General features: G+C 40.1%; 1 protein-coding gene and 1 long non-coding RNA gene across 5 annotated transcripts in view; one reads left to right on the forward strand and one right to left on the reverse strand.

Moving 5' to 3' along the window:
- The window catches only part of SPIDR (scaffold protein involved in DNA repair), a 206,012-nt gene that overhangs the window by 94,352 nt on the left and 91,448 nt on the right, over window positions 1–20,212 (reverse strand). The window lies entirely within an intron of this gene.
- On the forward strand, window positions 14,276–17,530 carry LOC134171329 (uncharacterized). The gene is made up of 2 exons (XR_009967599.1): window positions 14,276–14,392; window positions 17,024–17,530. It is a non-coding gene; the product is annotated as an uncharacterized LOC134171329 (long non-coding RNA).

Genomic DNA, 20,212 nt, shown 5'->3' on the forward strand with positions numbered 1-20,212 from the left:
GACTGGCACAGTGACAGTCACACACAAGGGTGGCTGATTCTTGAACTGAGGAGGAATTATTTAGGTTCATGTGGACAGGCTGGAAGGGCCAAGAGAAGGGTCACAAAGATGATCAGAGGACTGTGAAGCCTGCTGTATGAGGAAAGGCTGAGAGAACTGGGTCTGTTCAGCCTTGAGAAAAGAAGGCTCAGGGGAGACCTTATCACCATGTTCCAGCATTTAAAGGGTGCATACAAAGAAGGTGGAGACTCTTTTTACAAGAAGTCACATGGAAAAGACGTGGGGCGATGGGCCCAAGTTAGTCATGGGGAGATTCCAAGTGGACACAAGAGGAATGTTTTTCACAATGAGAACAATCAGCCATTGGCATAATCTCTCCAGGGAAGCGGTGGATTCCCCAACACTGGACACTTGTAAAATTCAGCTGGACCGACTGCTGGGACATCCAGTCCAGTCTAGGTTGTGCTTTGCCAAGAAAGGTTGGACCTGATGATGCTTGAGGTCCCTTGCAACCTCGTATTCTATGATTCTGTGATTCAGTATTCATTCATACAATCTTATTTTTGAAATAGCAGCTTTCACAGAAGTGTTGAGAAAGACATGCAGGCACCAACTAACCCACAATGCTTTTCCCATGGCCTGCCTGTGCTCTTGGCAGTGTTTCCTCTTCAGCCCGCTCAACTCAGTGAGGAGATAAGTCAAAAAATGGGGTTAAGTCTAAATCAAAGGGAAAGTTACCGTAAGTCATCTTTTAACATCTAAGAGCCCAGTATACAGATTAAGGAGAATTTTAACTCCACCTTTATCAAAATACTACCTCTGCCACACAACACTCATACAGCAAGAGTCTTAATCAACCAGACACTCTGCCAACTCTTCCCCTCACTGAAACCAACCACACATCTAAAATGCCAGTTCTCAACATAACTACTGAAACACACACTAGAGATATTAGTTACCAAATGTTATGTATAATGTTTCACATTTCATTATTACACATTTATATGGCTCCATGAGGCTGTTAGTATCGGTGTGCCTTAGCAATGTTGATGACTTCCTTCCCAGCCGTCAAGAGAAACACCTTCGTCAGTTCATCATTTTGTTGGTTGGTTGTTGACATATGTGGGTGTATCTGCTTCTATCAGACAAAGAAAGTGCATAAGGAAGCTGAGGTAAAGCTAAAGTGAAATACTTTCACATGTAGGGCTGAAAACACTTATTAATCCCAACACTTTAACTTAACTTGCTGTAATAAAAAAATGCTGCAGGGCAGCTCAGGAACTGCAATTCCAAAGTGCAATAATCTTGTATTGCAGCCTATCACTTTGCAGCTATGTTTTAAGAAGGTAATGGATAATTTAACTCCAAAATACTTGTATCACATGCTATTAAACAATGTTTTTTTTGTTCACTGGGGAACAAAAACATATATATCAGCTATATATATGTAGCTGATACAGAACAGAAAATCAGGGAACAAGGGGTTGTTTTAAGCTAGTCCTGAAGATTTTAAGAGGGAAATCATGCTTAGTGTAGATTCAAAACAGAGAGAACATCATCAGTGACTTCTCTGAACCTCTGCTAAACAAACAAATTTGTTGAACCATGAACGTTTTTTAAGGATGTAGGTTCAGTCCTCAGAACAAGAATGAGCTACTGGCATGATGACTGGAAACCCAGCATGGGTAGCTCTGTGTCTAAGAGCGCAGGAGACGCTCCTCTACTGAAAACAGCATTTCATAAAACTAAAACTGCTACTGCACCAACTTCTAAAGATGGAGGTGCTAAGTCAGCTGCAATAATACCTAGTTATTTCACAGTACCTTTTCCCTTAAGATTTATAGACTTGCACAAAAATTAAAAAGCTCACACAACAGTTTTAATATACACACATCTTGTAATACCTGCTTTAATTAAAGTATTTCTCCCTTTACCTCATGAAATGACAAATGAAGAGAGAGAGGTGCTAGGTTGTCTAAAGCATCTGAGAAAAGAAAGCTCTGGCTTCACAATACCTTCATGCTGTGGTCCACCCCCCAGCTCTCATTTAGTATGACATGCCTTGGGTTGTGCTGCAAACCAGATCAAGAATTCATCCAAGCTGAAAAACAATGTGAATGAAAACTCCTGCCTCCAAAAAAAGAAACTCTTATAGCTGAAGCAGCCCCCTTGGCCAGATCTTGGTCACAGCAGAGCCCCATAATTGTTCCACTGGCACAAAACAAGGTGTGCTATAGTGCAGGAGCAGGAACAAGCGGGAACAATCAGAGGAGGCCAGAACGGCGGAAGTGAAGGTGTGCCATTGGTCTTGGCCTCAGATATCAGAGCACCAGGCTTATAGTGAAATCCTCTAACATATCATCCACTACCTCATACTCTTTACTGCCTTAAACCCCGCACCACCACTGAATACATTCCAAAGCCAGCTTCCAAAGGAAACATGCTCTTCAATGCTTATGCTAATTGTGACTTGCTCCCCTGTGGCTGTGGTGGACACAGGTTGTGTGCACGATAGCTGCTTCCATCATTATTCTTCTAATGTGACTTAGTTCCTTTCAAAACTGAAGCACCAAATGGTCCCAAGCCTAAGCTAGAAATTCAGTCACAATTTATGCAGATTTATTTTCAGTCTTCTTACAGCAAGGATTTACACTCACTCTCCCTTAAAATGCACTTTGTTCATCATTACACCCAGCAGTACTCTGAATCTTCCAGCAACTCCTTTCAAGTGCACTGTGGCTCACAGAGAAACTGTAGGTATTTATTCTATGGTACAATGTGAGTAATCATGGCAAGAGCTCAACAGCAGATCATGTCGAGGGTCTTTGATTTAAAACAAAGGATGGGAGGGGGCAACAGAAACCTTTGCCACAAAATTGGCATAATTTCTGATACGGTGTTTTGACACCAGCCTAGCACATGTAAGCAAATCACTACTATTTGATCTAATCATCACAACTTCTTGCAAGTAGCTACCTCAGAATTAGCCAGTTACAGACCTGTGAGGTATAATATAAATAAGCAGTCCCAATCACAATATGGAGTATAGACCACAAACCCAGAGGAAGAAAGAAGAAAAATAATGTACATCAAACCACAAAAGAATAAAGTAGGTGAAATGTTTCACTGCTAATGAGTTACAAAAGTGTAAGGGGATGGTGCTGTCCAGAGAAATGCTTCTCAACTCCCCTTCCATATGAGAGGCAGGCAAAACTGCTCACAAGAAATCTAGAAATAGAGATGCTAAATTTGAAATAGTAAACTAGTATAAAATTGAAACTGACAGGACTTGCACAGAAATGTTCTTCTCATTGAGATGTTCCTTTAAATCACCCACAGAACAGACTACACACACATGCACACAGTTTGTTACCTCAATGTCTAACAGAATCCCATTTACTCTTTTGTTTTAAAAATTGTTCTTTTACTTTAATTTGTGAAACACAAAAAAAAACAACAACCAAATGCAAGGATACCAGCTGAGCTTACAGACAGGAAATTACCTTCCCCTCTTCCCCAACCAGCTTTTATGATGGTTCTTTACCCAGAACTTCCTATACTACAGATCTGGTAATGGTAGAGATAGAAGAAAAATGGGTGCTAAGGCTTTTAAACATTTTTTTTTTTCTGAATAAAAGCTGAATCCTCTTCTTATTATATCCTTTACTACTGCTAATGTAAAAAGAGCTGAATTAACAGTTAATGGTAAATCCTAAATTGTCTAAGTAGAGACAAAACCTCCTTTCATTATGGGAAGTGAGAAATAGTTAGAAATTAGTGTGGACTGACGATGTGTATTATCTGGATCACAAGGGCATCAAAGTAGCTGAAGTCCTTCATATCAACTTAAACCTAAGCATTGTGAGGGATACTTATCTTTGGCATACACATCTCTGAGTCAGCAAATTGCCTCCATTTGATTTTCAAAAAACCTGTCAGGGTTTATCTGCTGAAGAATTCCCTCTATTATTTAACACAAGGAATTAAGAAGTAATTACATTATGTTTACACATTAATAAACAAGGGGTTGCCTTTTGTTAAGGGTAGTGGATCCCTTAATCCTTCCTCAATCTAATCAAACAAGCCAGCAATAAATAAAGCAGAAAGGCATGTGGCAGCCCAAAGGAGAAGTTGAAAGGAAAACAGAGCAAGCTTCAGATTGCTCCTCAAACATACTATCAGGCCAAAGGCAATCAATCACTCTGCTCCAGTGGGAACAGGAGTAAAGGGTGCAAGACAAATACTGACGCTTTATATTCAAAGTTGCAATAATATAACTTACATTGTCATCATGAAGTTCATATACAGTGATCACTGTATATGTGGGGATAGATATATATGTATTTCCACCAGTTACCACACATACAAGTATGGTCATTTATCCTTCTAAGCTTTCACTCACAGGTTTAACAGGATAATTCATGATAACACAATGACAGTATCTGGCAGTAAGACACCTACAAAATATTTGCACTTAAACATGCCTTACTTTTTTGGGGTTTTTTAAAGGTCTGAGAGCACAGAGTTATCACTAGAATCAATCTTACGCCTCTAGTAGCATTTGGTGTCCTTTTGGATCAGGGGTAAAAACCCAATCCCTCCCTCACTAATATGAGAAAAAAAGACAGAACACTGAAATCATTCAAGTAGCTTCATGTTGCAAATGTTTCAGTTTAGGCTACTGACAGTTCATTCCACAAACCTTTTCGTCAGCTTCCTAGCAGAGGGACTTACTTACTAAATGTAAAGATGCTTTAAGCCTTGGAGAAAAGATACGTGGACAGCTTTTTCTCAAGCAGTCTTTGAGGTGGAAGAACAAATGAAGCATTTCATACCTCACAAGCAACGCAGCACGCCTCTATTACAGAGTTCAGGTTTTCAAAGGAGAGTAGGAAAATGTTTGATGGAAGAGGGGTTCTGTTCTGGAAATGAAGAACCTGGCTTCCCAAAACTGTCTGCCAGAAGCATCAGGCCTGGGCAAACCCCCACCTCTCTCTGAGCAAGCACTCTTGACGCTGCTGAGGTTGGCACACACTAGCCCTGGACTAGGGATTGCTAAAGCTGGTAAGGCTTTCGGTTTCTTTTTTTCCCCTCACCAGAAAGTTTATTTGCCCATGCCAAAACCACACATAGCCAAAGTGAGCTTTGACAGCTGTCGTTTCTGAGCTTTTTTACGTAAAAGCAAGCCTCTACTACACATTTTATTTTTTTTCAGACAAAACCCCTCAGAGAGCAGACCAAGCTATAATGCAACACTTTGTAAATCAGAAAGGTTTATCTTTACTTGGACTTGGGTCAACTACAATAGTTTAAAGCTATTTCTTCATTTCACTGTCATCCAGCCACCAGCTTTGAACTTCTTAGTTGAAAACAAAGATCTTAAGGAAAGGAGCTCCTTTCACAGTAATGGTGAAAAATACAGCAAGAACAAAAATTGCTAGGCATGTGCTTGGTTGGTAGCAGGCAACAGGAACTTCAATAATATAACAGATAAGTAATCACTTTTAAAAATTTCAATGAAAAACTAATATAAACATGGTCTCAGTGTTATAATCCTTGATCATGCAAGATTCCCAGAAATGTGAGGATGTTTTACTTTAATGGTAACCATAAAACAAACAAAAATTCCAAGATTCCCTCTAAATCTTAGTGATACGCTTTTACTTCTACTTAGATACCATTTCCCAAACAAGACAAAAATTCAGCTTTCCAACAACCAGAAACAAAATCCATCAGTTGGAATACAACCTCCTAAATCACTTATTTAAAAGTATATGGCCACAAGGAAAAACAAGCGGTGACTAAATTCCTTTCTTCTTTACTTAGTTGTTACAAAGTGGAGAAATTTATAATTCCTTTACTGAAATTTTAACACTTTGGCATAAAACAATTTTTTGTGCAAAAGGAACACACTGCTTCTAAATTAAGAAACGGTGGTGAAAATTATTTACAGGCCCCATTTTACCTAGAGTCTAGTAACTAGAGTGCTGAGTCATAAATTAAACCAGTGCCCTGCCCTTTAAGAAGCACTGACATCATAATAAACACATCTCATATTTTCAGTTGAGTCTCAGCAGAGAGAAGCCTCACAGCTCTTTGAAAAGTCCCAGGAAATACACGCATAAAATCAATCAGCCTTCAAGGTAACTAAAAACATGTGAAGAAGAGAATAGACTTCATTGACTTTGAATTTTCACTTTCTGCCTCTTATGTATGCTCCAAATTGGAAAAGAACTGATAATTAACTGTGCATACAGAGAACCACCAAAACCACGTGAATAAACAGTAGAGTGCACCAGACAGTAAAATGGTTATATGAAGCCATGCAAGTCCTGGATATTAATTTTTGTTCAGGAAACTAGCATGAATTCTTACCCAGAAACAATCACTTCATTGATGTATATCCCTGAAGGTATCATCGAACATAAAAAAACATGAGGACAGAAAAGTTATGAACTACCTCACTTCACCACACTTGTTTATGGAAATTTTTTCCTATCATGTGTCATACTGCTGCTTTTCTCCTCTCAGTTCCATCATCCATCAACCCAAACAAAACTCATGTCTTTCTCCTGAAGTCCCTCAAACCCACTATGGACTTTCTGAGTGCATGAACAAGTGCTAGACTGTATTGAAGCACAATATACTTGTATATGGGCCTGTGTTCATGCATGGCTTTCAATCTGTCAACATGAACTTGCACTTCTTTGCATTTACCAGTTCAGTTACCAATGTTGTATTTAACTATACAGACAGTTATATCGATATGCTTATTATTCTAACGCAGTTTATTCTCAAACAGGGTGTAGTACAAGTCTTCATATGTCCACTATACTACTAAACAATGTATTTTATAACAAGGCCTTCTTTTTTGGCTTGGGCGATGTTAAGCCAGGTTAGGATGTTAGGCCTCCACCTACTCTGTGTCATCAAGTTGTAAAAGGCTACAGTCAACTTTCAGTCAAAAGGATGTAAGTAAATTTAGAAAAGAAGATACAAAGGTTTTCTTGAACCCTTTCTGCACCCAGAAAAAAACAGTGTAGACAAAAGAAAGCATAAAGCTAGATGATTCAACGAAGCGTATCTAAGGACTGGTTAACCCTAAAAAGTGGAGCAAGGGTTTAGACTTGTTTCCCACTTGTTAGCTGGTTCAGTTCACCAACCCAGGAAAACACTGGTGCAAAGCTGGTGAGTGGAAACTGCTCCCAGAAGGGTGTGATGTGTGCTGAAGACAACACAGGCAAAATGGCAAGAACACATATCCCACCTCCTGGCAGCAGCCAGGGCTCTTGCCCAGGAATGGAGTTAAACATAAAAGAATCCAGTTTCAAAGGGAAAAAAAGCGCCCAGCCAGATGTCATAGCACAAAATGAACATCAATGTGGCTCATTTTAGGTGTTTCTCATTGCCAATTCCATGCAGCTAAGACATCAAATAGACTGCAAGACTTTTAAGAAAGGAACAGTAGCAAGTATCAAATACTTCAAGCATTAATAGTAATAACAAGAACAGGAACAGAACAACAAGCATCAAATATTGTCACAGCTCTCTGTTTAATGCAAAACATGTTATAATTTATGTTATGTAATTAAGTTACAAAGCACTTTCACTCTTGCTTGTGAATAAGAACTTGCAGTCTTGCACCTCTGCAGTTCAAAACGCCTCTCAATGGCTTTACAAGTTCACCAAAAAGGTTCACTGTTGCATCACATGTTGAACCATGCGCTGGCCCCGGCGCCGTATGCAAATGAACTCACTCACCTCCCTGGGTTTTCCCCTTTCTTTTCCCTGATCTTTAATAAGGATATCGAGCTCACAGGGAGTAGCAGGCAAGAGTTTGCTCTGTACTTTCACAGTGGGAAAGAAGCCAAGATACAGACACAATGACTGGATTCAGCTTTTTGAGGCAAACACAGCTGAACAGCATACATCCTCCTCCGGGAAGAACATTTCCCACCACCACTTTAACAGGAAACCTAGCTCAAAACCAAGGGTCGGCTATCCCCTTATTCACTTTTCATACCTGGCTATTAAAACTGTTCTTCCACAAGAGAAGTTTTCTTGCTAGAGAAACTTCAAAAATTGCTTAAGTGCTATTTGTTTTGGTTTGGTTTAAGATGACTTTATGTGCTAATATTCTGAATGTTACATGGTCTTAAATATTTGGCTTTTACATTGAAGACTTCGGTAAAAACATGGTTAATGGTACATACTCGAAAATAATAAGGAAAATGAATGCAGCATTAGACAGTAAAATGTATATTTATACACAAAAATGTCTCAAAGTTCACAATAGATTCATTTCCTGCTTTAAAATGTACCCCATTTGACAAGACCGTACATACTACATTTCAAATTTCTTGATGTTCCACCTACTCTTCCCTTAGTCTTTCTGTAGCTGCTTACAACACAGACAAATTACTTGGTCTGAGCAGAAGTTCTCCTCTTTCCTCTCAAATTAAGTGAATTTCTCTGGCTAATTGCCAGTAACTAATTTTAGGTACATTTATAATACATCTAATAATATTTATATATTCTCACATTTCATATGAACAAATACATCCTAAAGGTGAGTGTGCACATGCCTCTAAAGAGAAGTGCAAGATTCAGAGCTTATAAAGAGGTAGCTAGGCAGCATCTTTAAGTCTCTCTTAATGCGTTGCTGCTCCTGGGAACTACAGCAGCCTCTGGCATCGCTCCTCCAAACTCCCTAAGAAAAGGGAATTCCCTCTCCCTCTCCACTTTTCTGGCCCTCTCTCAAACCCAGTAGGCCAGCATTTCAATAACACTAACTTTATTTACTAATAATGCAGTGAAACTGAGAAGCACTGTTATTTTCATTTTTTATATGCAAAATCAAGGCTCACAACAAATAACTTGCTGGAGGTTTTATGAGAAGCCTGTGGCATAAGCCAAATGAAATCCAGAATGTACAGAGTACTTTGAATACAAAGTCTGTTTTTCCTTATCTAGTATTCTTTGATTATGCTCCTTCCTTATACTACAAGACATTCAAGTGTGTGCCAGGTCAAGAGCCAGCAGAGAAGGGGATGAAATTTTGACCATGTCACTGGCATATGTCCAGCTGTATGACACAGACTACCATGACAAGTGGTAGCATTTGATCATGGCATATGATCCTCCTCTGTCCCTGGACAAACTGTGAACTTGGGAGGGCTTTGGCACAGTTGAGGTTACATGCACCCTCTTAAATTTAGGTTTGCTTCAGGAGAAAACTCTAACCCAGTGCTGGCACAGTTAGGTTTTCAGCCTAACTGGCATCTCCTTTCTTGACTTCAAAATCGGGTTTACAGTATCTTAAAGATTTTTGCATATATTTGCTGGACCATGGAATTGCCCATTTGCAATGTTATGTTGTCAAGAAATTTGCGATTATTGCCCCAAACCTTTGTTCCAGGCCACTTTATCTGTTCAGATAGGTTACAATACAGGTGTATTGATTCAGACAGCAATTCCTTCCAAGCAGATTAAGACAACACAAAACAAGCATGTTTAAGACAAAAAGGACATTCTTCCTCACAGAAACTAGTAGACCTTAGCTGGAAAACAATAAACTTGCCTTTTATTACTTTCCTCAAAAACAGGGAGAGGGAAAGAGGAGATGTATGACAGAGAGAGGATTAATCAAGATAATAATTGCTGATGTTTATATTCTGAAACAAAGGGAATAAAAAGAAAAGGAAAAGATATATTACATGACTAAGATAGCAAGTAACTTGCTGCATTGCAGAATTACTGGAGCTACATCCCAGCTGTAAGAGACATGGATACAAACACAGAGATGATTTCAGATAAGGTCACTAGTTTCACTGCTAGGGAAACAGGAGAAGCTAAGAAGGAAGGAAAACTAAAAACATTGTTTGTTTTGAAGACACTGTATTTTGACCAGTCTTAATGAAGGCTGTCAAAAAAGGAAAGTTGTATATCCTGATTATAATTGACTCCATGAATATCCCTGGCGGATGAGCAGATCCTGATCATGTTTGCTTTTATATGAGGCAAAAACTAATTTGCTGCTCCTATTGCCCTAGTTTGACGTTGCTTCTATAAAAACAAATATGACACAATGAAAAACTGCTAAAAGATTCACCGAGCTACGGAATGTCCTTCCTGCTCACCCTGGCTCACTTTTCACTTCGAAACGTAAAAGGAATGTCACGCATTTCTAAACTATGTCTGGGAGCAAAGCCTCAAGTATCATGAATAAAGATACTCAAGTTCTTCACTATACCAATAAAAATGCTACGTGACTTGTATTCAAGCGCAAGCTCAGATGTTTCTAAATACAGATGGTATCCATCACATGAAGAAAGAACATTAATTACTGTATTTCACATCTTTCTTGGGAACTGCACCCCTCCTCACTGAGCAGAACAAAGTCTCTGGCACAGTAGAAGCTGCCAAGACTTTCTGTTTCTCTGTCCTCAACGCAATGCGTATTCTCTGTGGAAAGAGGAAAACAGGAAAAGGAAAACTTCATAAAGCAACTATTCCTTCCGTATGGTACACCGACTGTTTTCTCAGCCCAGTTTTTACTACCTATGCTTACTGCAATCCTGTCTCTAAGCAATTACATATTGATGTACATATTGACTGCTCAGTTTTTCAATTCTGTACAATAAATGTTTATAAAAACCTGCTACTACAAGTTGGCCATTTGCAGCTTCTATTCAGAAGAGCAAGTTGTAACAGTGTGCTAAGCTGTTAAAAGATGACCAAAACTGACTGGGTCTGAGTGACCCATTGCTCTGGAGGGCTTATACTTCCCACTTCTAATCTACTCTGTAGAGAAACAAAGCAGAAGTCCACATGAGCATGCTTACTTCTGCTGGAAGGAAACCTCAGCAACTGAGATGGATGATGGGGAGATCAAGAGTCTGCAATCGCTGTGGTGTGTGCACATTATTCTATCTAGGTGATACCTCTATTCTATCACTTTAACAAAATTAAGCCTGGATGAATCAGAAATTCTTTATTTACATTAACAGTGTAAAGGACTACCATCATACCTTCTTTAGCAAACATACACAAGTTTCTTATAGGTGTCCATGTCATGCTAAGCTCTGAACTTGTTCCTCCATAAGAAGTTCAGTGTTTAAGACTGGTTTCCCCAATTCCAAGTATCTGTTTGCTGTGGTATCAAGTATGTGGTACAGCACATGTTGTCAAAGATTTCCAGGGTAACCATGGGAATGAAAACTTACCTCTTTTCAAGTTAATACATACCAGCTACAAGAGAACAATATTAGTATCTTAGCACAGTTCTAGAGACTCCAAGAGAGAAAGGATGCTTCGGGACAAGTGCCAGAAAATTTTCAGTTGCAACGATGGCTACACAGCCTCCATCACAAGACTGAATAACACCCAGGTATTAAAAGCTGAACATACGTTTTTTCTTTTCCTTTGCCCTTCTTCTTCTTAGTATTAAAAAATCAGCTTGTTGTCTGGGTTTTATCTGTTTACAACTAAGCATCTGTGTGTATGTATGACAATAGGAATTCTCAGAGCAAGCCAAAGCGAGAAAGATGGATTGGTCTGATGTCTGGTCATCCCTGGGTGTGTCCACATCAGTCCTGCAGTTCAGATCAGTGGTGTGCTTCTGAATCTTCCCTGTGCTTCAGTCTGGACTGTGGGACCCCCTTTGTGGGACAGAATGGATTCTTTCTGGATGGAACTAAATCTGAAGATGCACTCCAACTGTTACAAGGCATTCAGTGCACCCTGACCAACCAGCAGCCTGTCTCAAGTAAAACTTCACAATGCATATAGCAGGACCAAATCTCCCACACCAACTTTTACTCCACAGAGCTGCTCCTACCACATCACATCACTTGCTAGTACAGACATGTCTGTGTCAAAACCACATTCATGTTCCTTGGCAAGTTTGTCTTCTATACACACGATCCCACCTGCATCCTTTGACAGCTTCATTATTTCAGAAGGATGTATTACTGTGGGAGACAGAAAGACAAATTTTCCCTGCTACAGATCAACACAGACATTTTGAAACACACTCTGGAATCAATGGCACAAGAAGGAAATCACCAAACTATGATGTTAACAATACCCAGCAGTGCCAGGCACATGGATGATCAGATTTTGGTATGCACTGAAGACTCCACTGTCCACAAGATTCTCAGTGGGAATATATGTTAATAATGAATGCCTACCAGTCTACATCAGCAATGTTAGCACAAGTCTTCTCAACAGCTGTAAATGTATTCATTTTTTGACATACTGATTACTGGGGCCACAAGAGATACCTAGGAATCCTGAAGAAGATTGACATCACATTCTACTTAGAAGAGGCAAACCTTGATTTAGTTTAAGTTTTAAATGATAGTTGGTGATCCAGCTTCTAACCTTTATGACACCATGGAATCCTGAAGGTAATCAAAAGAAAATTAAGGAAAAAGATTAAAACTGAAAGAGGAGACTTAAAAACAGGAGAACTGAAAAGATGACTGAAGAGGCTTACTAGAATTGAGATAAAGCAGGGAGACCCTCACAAAATAATGGTAAGCTATTTTTTTCCTTAACCACCTGTTCCATCTTTCTGTCCTTAGTCTCTCTGGATTATTTATTGGTTTAAACAAAATGTGACTTATTTCTATTCATGGCTTCAAACTGTTTATAAGTATCAGCCTACATTCTTGAAATTTATCATTCATATATCCAGTCACACACATACATGTGCCTACTGTGCATATTCTTTAAAATTTCTCACAAAAGATTCCTCTAACCTTTACTAAAACAACTGGATTGGCTTAACTGCGCTACTTAGGACACTCAAATTCTGACTACTAATTTTTAAAATGTCTTATTTTTTTACCACCATAATCTCATCTTTTCATAGAAATCAATCTATATGATCCACCATTCCCAGCAGAGCATGAAGTAATATGCAGTGCAGTTTTTGAACTGAGTTGTTTTGAAAACCAGCAAGACTCCTATGGACAAACAGAGCAATAGACAAGTAATGATAATGCTATCATGTAAGTGATGATAATGATAAAGCAGCTGACTACTCAGTTTACCATTAATTACCATTAAAGGTTTACCATTAATCTGGATTTATTGTTCTTTTTGGGCACAAAGAAATAGGCTGTCATAATGACCTTAAGTGAAAGTACAAGAAGGGTGTAGGAAATTCCTCAAGATCAAAAGTAAAAATTATTTAAGACAATGACACGATAACAAAAAGTAGTATGACAACTGAAGCATCAACATGAACTGCTGAGATTTCACACAGCTACCAAGACTGTAGTGCAGCTAGCAACAAAGCGTATCAAATAGTGGAGAGATCAGAAAGCTATGCAAGAACAGGTAGCACGAGGAGACTGAGATATCTGAGAAGGTACAAGCTTATACTAGCACAAGCAGAAACCTCTTTGCAGGGCATGTCTGTATTAAACACAGGAACCAGACTGTGAAGTATGATATTACTAGAAAGGACTGCTGGATTTTACTAGAGCAGATTCAATTACAAAAAAGCTGACCGTAAAATGAGTAGATGTTCTGACTACACTGATACATGTCGTACCAACATGTTTCCTGGAAAGCTGGACAACATTCATGCATGATTTTATTTCTTTTTAGAAGCTGGGGACAAAATCTTCACAAAAAAAAGTATGTTCTGTGCCTCATCCAAACTAGAAAAGGGTCAAGCAGCAGCGGATCACAGAAGGGGTTATCTGGAGTCAGGCAGCCCAGTTGAGGCATGTCCACCCAGGTCGGATGACACATCTATCTAAAGGGGACATTAGTTCATGGCTCTTGTCCTGAATTTACTGACAGGTGGCTAGAAATAATGTAAGGCCTATATAACTTTTCCTGGTATAGTTCTGGGTGCCAGGACACAAGCAAAAAAAGATGCTTATGCAACTCTTAGAAGAGATTATGCAGCTGCTGTAAAATCTTGGAGGGAACTGACAGATACGGGTAGAACAGCTTTCTCTTGGAGATGAATAGCTGGCAAGGTTAGAGTCATTAGTAAAAGTGGATTTGATGGGGAAATTGTGATAGACGTGCAGCCCACAATTACTTCTGCCTGCAAAAATCAGCAGCAGCAGCTCACATGCAAGGACTGTATTGCTATTCAAATAACTAAGACTGGGATTTTTCACAGTAGTGAACTGACAAATGAGCTCACTGCACATCATGGAGACACGCTCCTGCTCTTCCTGCACAGAATTATCCTTTTTTTCTTTCCTGTTGCCAAATGAGGACCCTGCTGGACACATAACATCAAGGCAAAAACTGAGGAGAGCAGTTAAAACACGATCCACCTACAAGAGGGAAACATACTTTGTCAGGGAAGCTGTGTACCAGTTATTCTCAAGCCAGATGCTGCAGGGTTGCTATAAGAGGTGTGAGTTTTGGGTTTGATTTTTGTTTTGCTTTGGTGGTGGTGGTGGGGTTGTGTGCAAAATGTGCTAGTTTAGGCTACAGGTTAAAAAAAAAGGCATTGTGGTGAGTAGTCTGCAGATCATTCACTGTTACACAGACCACAAGTAAGATGTCAAAAAAGGCTCCAAACAGCTCTATACGCAGAGATACAGAGCTGCGAATGAAGAAGAGCTGATAGCAACTTTTAGAACTTAGAAGTAAAAGAGTTTTTACAAACGTGTGTTCCATTTATGATACTCTGTGGGACAGCGCATACTTGGGAGATCATCCCCAAACACTCAACACTGCTTGTTGAACAGAAAAAAACCCACAGACATACATGGATACATTAAAAAAAATGTACGGAATGTAAAACAAAACAACAAAAAAGACCCCTTTGCCCCTACAACCCGATCACCAAAATTGTATTTTGAGAGGTGGCACAGCTCGAAATGACTCCTCCCTCCCTCTAGTTTCTGGCTAACACTAGCAGAAAACACCATAGGGCATTTGCTGTTCAGAAAGAAAAATGCACGGCCAATTACTCGAGAAGTGACTGCTAAAACCAAGGGAGGATGAAACTCAAGCACCCAGCTTTTACAATGATCTCGTAATAGGAGCCATCAAATACCTGGCTACATTTCAGCTCCAACAATTGCAGCTGCAGTCCCACCTCAGCAGAAGTGAGAAATACCGCGCAAGTAGGTGCCAGCTGAGTTTCAATCTCAAATAGTTCAGTATCTCCTCCCCTGAAGGACATTTTGACCTGCAGGGGCGGTAAAAGCCTTCCTGCATGAACTCCTTAAGGCTCCTTTACAACAACCCATTTAGTGGGGAAACAGAGAAGTATCTGTATTTTAGCAAAACAACCTGTTTTCCAAGTTCTAAAAATAGAAAAGGAAAAAAAAAAACCCAACCCCTTAAAAGTGCCTGTCATCTTGAAACCACTCGCAAGCTTCTCATCCTGAGCAACACAGCCTCCCCCTGCTAAAAATAAAACAGTACATTACAGCAACATTTTTTGCTGGCTTCAGCCAAGGACGTGAAAACCTCCCCTCAGCCCAGACAGGCCGTAAGCTGTGAGTCAGCACTTCTCAGCATTTCTGGAAATTCCTCAGCAAAGCATCCACCCTGTAGCAGGAAGCTGCCTGTCCACTTCAGCCGGTACCCGGAAACAGGAGGGCGGTCACGGGCTTCACCTGAGCTGGGGACACTGCTCAAGAGAACAGCACCCAAACTGCCCAGTGCTCCCTGTTACCACCAGCTTCCATAGAACACTGCCCAGGGAACAGGCTCAGCTAACCCCAACTGCGTGCAGTGACAATAGGAACATGTAAGATTAATTTAATTGCATTAAAAAAACTCAAACCAAGCAACACACTGGGCTAGGGCACTGGTGAGTCTCTATGGCACAGTTTAAATCATACAGGCTGTCCCAGCCCAAATCAAGAGATAGCTCTGCTCCATCAGCCCCTGGCAGTACCTGTGCCCTGCCTGAAGATACCTGAACTCTTAAAACACAGAGCCTTGCCCACCAGGTAAGGAGAGAATACAAAGAAAGTGAGTGCTTTCCCTTCTTAAGCTGATGAAGAAGCTACAGGTTTAAGGCATCACCATGCCCGTGAGCGGAAGGGGGATGTGATGCCAGGTTCTCTCTCCCTCCAGCAGTCCATGCTTTACACAGATTATTTTACAGCCTGCAAACCACAGAGCCTAGTGGTCAGAAAAGGACACAAAGATGTCTTGAAGATGCCCCAAATCTGCCTGCATCTGTACAGGTTATGGTGTTGTCAGGTATCTCATCCCCACTGAGGCACAAACCTTCATGGAAGTTCTCAATGCGTGAGACTCCCAAATGCGTACAAGCACCAAGGTGGACAAACTGCTTTGGAAACTGAGATACATCATGCACTCGGGTCTGTCTCGAGGTATAAAGCTGTTATTTCACAAACCGTGCCTGTGGTGAATGCAGTTGCTACATCACCCACCTCAGACTGATCATCTCCTCTTGTTTTGCTTTAAACCCCCACTTTGACAGGGCATTAAGGAGAGAGAGAAAGGGAATAGGAAGTGCTTTGCGAGCAAGAGTAATTGCATGTTCTGACCTCTTTGACTTACATCACATGCATTATCCAACCACCACAAATCAAGAAGGAAACTGAATATAAAGACATTAATTTTCAGTACAAAACATATGTTAAAACTAACAGAAGAACAGGACCAATGTTAACTGTTTCCCTGCTTGTTTCTTCTCTCATATATGTGGCTATTCCGCCGCAAAAAATATTCTTTCCTTTTTTCTCACTTTTTAATTAACATTCATATAAAGGAAGCTGCCTAAAGTCGGGTACAAAGAAAAAAAACTATGTTTTTCTCAACTGTTTTTAAATACGGAGCACTGAGATTAAAGCGAGGCAGATAGCCAAATACCTCAGCCATCACAGTCATTAATAAACGCATTTAACATTCGTGCAGCTTTCGAATGCAGAACATCTGGTTCCAATTCCCAATCTGGCTTTTAATAAAAGTGCCTCCCCCACAATACTTTTATTATAAAGTGTTCTTTTCCGCCCCGCGCCCCCCCCCCCCCCCCCTTTTTTTTTTCTCATTTTAGGGTTTTTTTCCATTTGGAAGCGGCTGTTCCTTCCTTCTTGCTGGAAGCCACCTGACCACTGCCAGGAAGAGGAATGCAAAACATTCCCAGGAGCAGCTCCTGACGTCAGGGAGGCAGCATTCCTCCTCCTCCTCCTCCTCCTCCTCCCCGCCACGGCCCACCACCACCGCCCCGGCGCACAGAGTCCAGGCCCTGGCCCAGCGGCGCGGTGCCGCCGGCAGCTGCCGCCTGCCCTGAGTCACGCCGTGAGCTCCTCGCCATTTAAAGCTAGAGACGGCGACGGCAGCCATCAAGGTCTTGGTCCTGCAGAAATGGTGTTTATCTAAGAGATTGTCTATCGCTCCTGCTGTTTACTTGCTTTCCCCAGGCGTACAGAGCTTAAATAAACTTAGGAACGGGCGATGGTGCCCAAGCCAGGCATTGTTATGTTAACTCAAGCCACTCTATGCTCCCCTTCTTCTTGCCCTTAAATAGGAGTTTCTGCTTTGGATAAACTTCAGGTCCATGGGAGGTTTAAATCAGCTTAGACACTGACTTTCATGATTCGTTCATTTTACTTCTCATTTATTCACTTACAGGCTCACGGCCAAAGGGTGCCAAGGAAAACAGTGACGTGCTGTTGTGGGGCTGTTTGCTTTTTCACTTTTAAGACATTCCCAAGAGATCATGACGTGATAAGGATACCTAGGCAGGCAGCCTTTGTCAAACACAGCGCTGCAACGGCAATCTCAGGGCTTTTCATACAGTATCTACCGTCTAATGTATAACAAGATGAGACAGGGTGGGATTTCAACTCTGAACATGTCTCTAATTTCATTTATCATAACACATTAACAATACATGGCATCATTTCATTCTAAACTAACTGATAGTTAAAATTATGAGAGTTTCCTGGTTGAGTTTCAGTCAGTGAGCTTACTCCTTTCAATATATCTAGTCTGGTTTGATATTTTGGGGACATAAAGTTTTAAAATTCTATAAAATATAATGCCCAGAAAAAACCCCAAAACAACTCTGCATATTTTAAGAAACAACTGTATCAAAGACAGTGAAGAGTAAAAAGAAGCAATAGTTATTGCCAGAACTGTCATGAAGCTAAAGAAGAATTCCCCATTTCCACCTCACGAAGGGAGCAGGAAGGTAGGTTAGCAAATATGAAAACAAATCTAATATGGAAAACCCTCAATTCCTAGATGATGTGACGACAGAGCTCTTCAAGAAACACTTTTCCATTTCATGTGTCTCTAATCATATAAGAAAAAGTTTGAAATATATAATTTCATCACTCCAAAACCAACAAAACCCTAACATACGAATGTTAGTTTAATCATTGTTTCCCAGGGAATACAAAGGAAGCCAAAACTCATCCTGAGTAGCTAGAGAATGTGACTGGTGGTAGTGAAGTGTTCACATGTATCACTTTTCCCCCAAATATTGACATAATTAATGTAAATTTCTTAATGTTGACTGACCACACTTTAAAAACCAAAGCGAGACAGTACATCATTTTCAGTATTAATCGTAATTAATCAGCTATGTGCTGTTAGGTTTACACTGTTTGTTCAGCTGCAGTCCTACACATCAAGATCCAGATGGCTCCAAAACCTGCAGGACGTTTGTTGGACCCAGTTTGCTAGCTTCTCACTCCATTCGTGGCAATTTAAGAAATAAAAAATGCTGGGTTTTTCTCCTAATACAAGGACTTGTTACTAAAAGGTCAAACAAATGTCTGCTCTCTGACCAACCTCATGCCACCCACAACTTCTTTAAGGAAACCAGCTTTCTGAAGAACCGCATGGCAAGCAAACACATTGCTTTCCTGGTGAGAAGCCTGCAAACACTGGTTACACCAGCTGCCCACATCTGACCAGCCAGAAAACCCCAAACCACCTTTTTTGCCCTCTTCTCCAGAGGTCACTAATATTCAAATGATGTATCATATAAAGAAATTGGCATTGCTGGACAACGTGACAAAAAGAAGACTCAATTTTATTTTGCAGAAGTCGATGGGAAACCAGAAAAACACTTGTAGCTTCCTGCAGACACTGCAGCCACTGGCTACTGGAAAAAAAACACCAACCATCTGATCTTTGCTTTTACATATACTTATATAAATTTAACTGAAGTTTGCTGATGTCAACAGACAGCCATCAGTGTACATGACTATTAAAAATAGTACTTTAGGTTTTGCAAGAAAATGAGAGAAAAGGAAAGTGCATGAAGTTTCTATCACTGAAAAACAGAAGAAATACAAGAAAAATATTCTATTACCTAAATAGAATAAAAGTAGTAGCTCAGTAGAACTGGTTGATTTTCTAAACTAAAGACAAAGAAAGTGAAATATGTCCTCAGTACTTTCTAAAATTATGTACAAGCTAAGGTAGCCTGCAGCCATTGAAGAACAGAAGCATAGAATAGTTAGGGTTGGAAAGGACCTTAAGATCATCTAGTTCCAACCCCCCTGCCGTGGGAGGGACACCTCACACTAAACCGTACCACCCAAGTCTCTGTCCAACCTGGCCTTGAACACTGCCAGGGATAGAGCATTTACCACTTCTTTGGGCTCCCTGTTCCAGTGCCTCACCACCCTCACAGTAAAGAACTTCTTCCTTATATCTAATCTAAACTTCCCCTGTTTTAAGTTTGAGCCTGTTATCCCTTGCCCTGTCACTATGCTACTGTGCACTTTTTTGTTCTTGACATTTTTCCTCCATTTTCTATCTTTTATACTACCTTCAGAGATAGATATACACAGGGTTTTTTCAACTGTATATTAGGGATTTTAAAAAATCTCCCTTTTTTCTTCAGAAATTATTTCTCTTTTAAAATAAACTTAAAACTTACCAAGATGTAAATATATGCAAATCAAAACAGGTCATTTCCAAAAAGCTGACTTTAGAAGTTCTGAATGATGAACATTTAAAAACGTTTGACTATTTAATCCCTAGTATTGAAGTCTGGATGGGGATTAGAATAGGCACAGCATACAGAAGTGATGAGAAGCGGGGTGTGTTCTCAGCTTTTCCAAAGCTTAAATTCATGCTTCTCTCCTGCATTTTAGCTGCTTATTCATTCTACTATTTTTCATCACCAGTAATAACGTTTGGATGCCAAAAGCATGAATGAAGTCACAGTGAGTACTTCCTTCTATGCCTTGTACACAGAATTAAGCTTCAGGTGTGTTTCAGG

The sequence above is a fragment of the Pezoporus occidentalis genome, unplaced genomic scaffold (genome assembly GCF_034315485.1).
Source record: "Pezoporus occidentalis ecotype Australia unplaced genomic scaffold, CSIRO_AGI_Poc_V1 ctg4, whole genome shotgun sequence".
NCBI classification, from domain to species: Eukaryota; Metazoa; Chordata; class Aves; order Psittaciformes; family Psittacidae; genus Pezoporus; species Pezoporus occidentalis.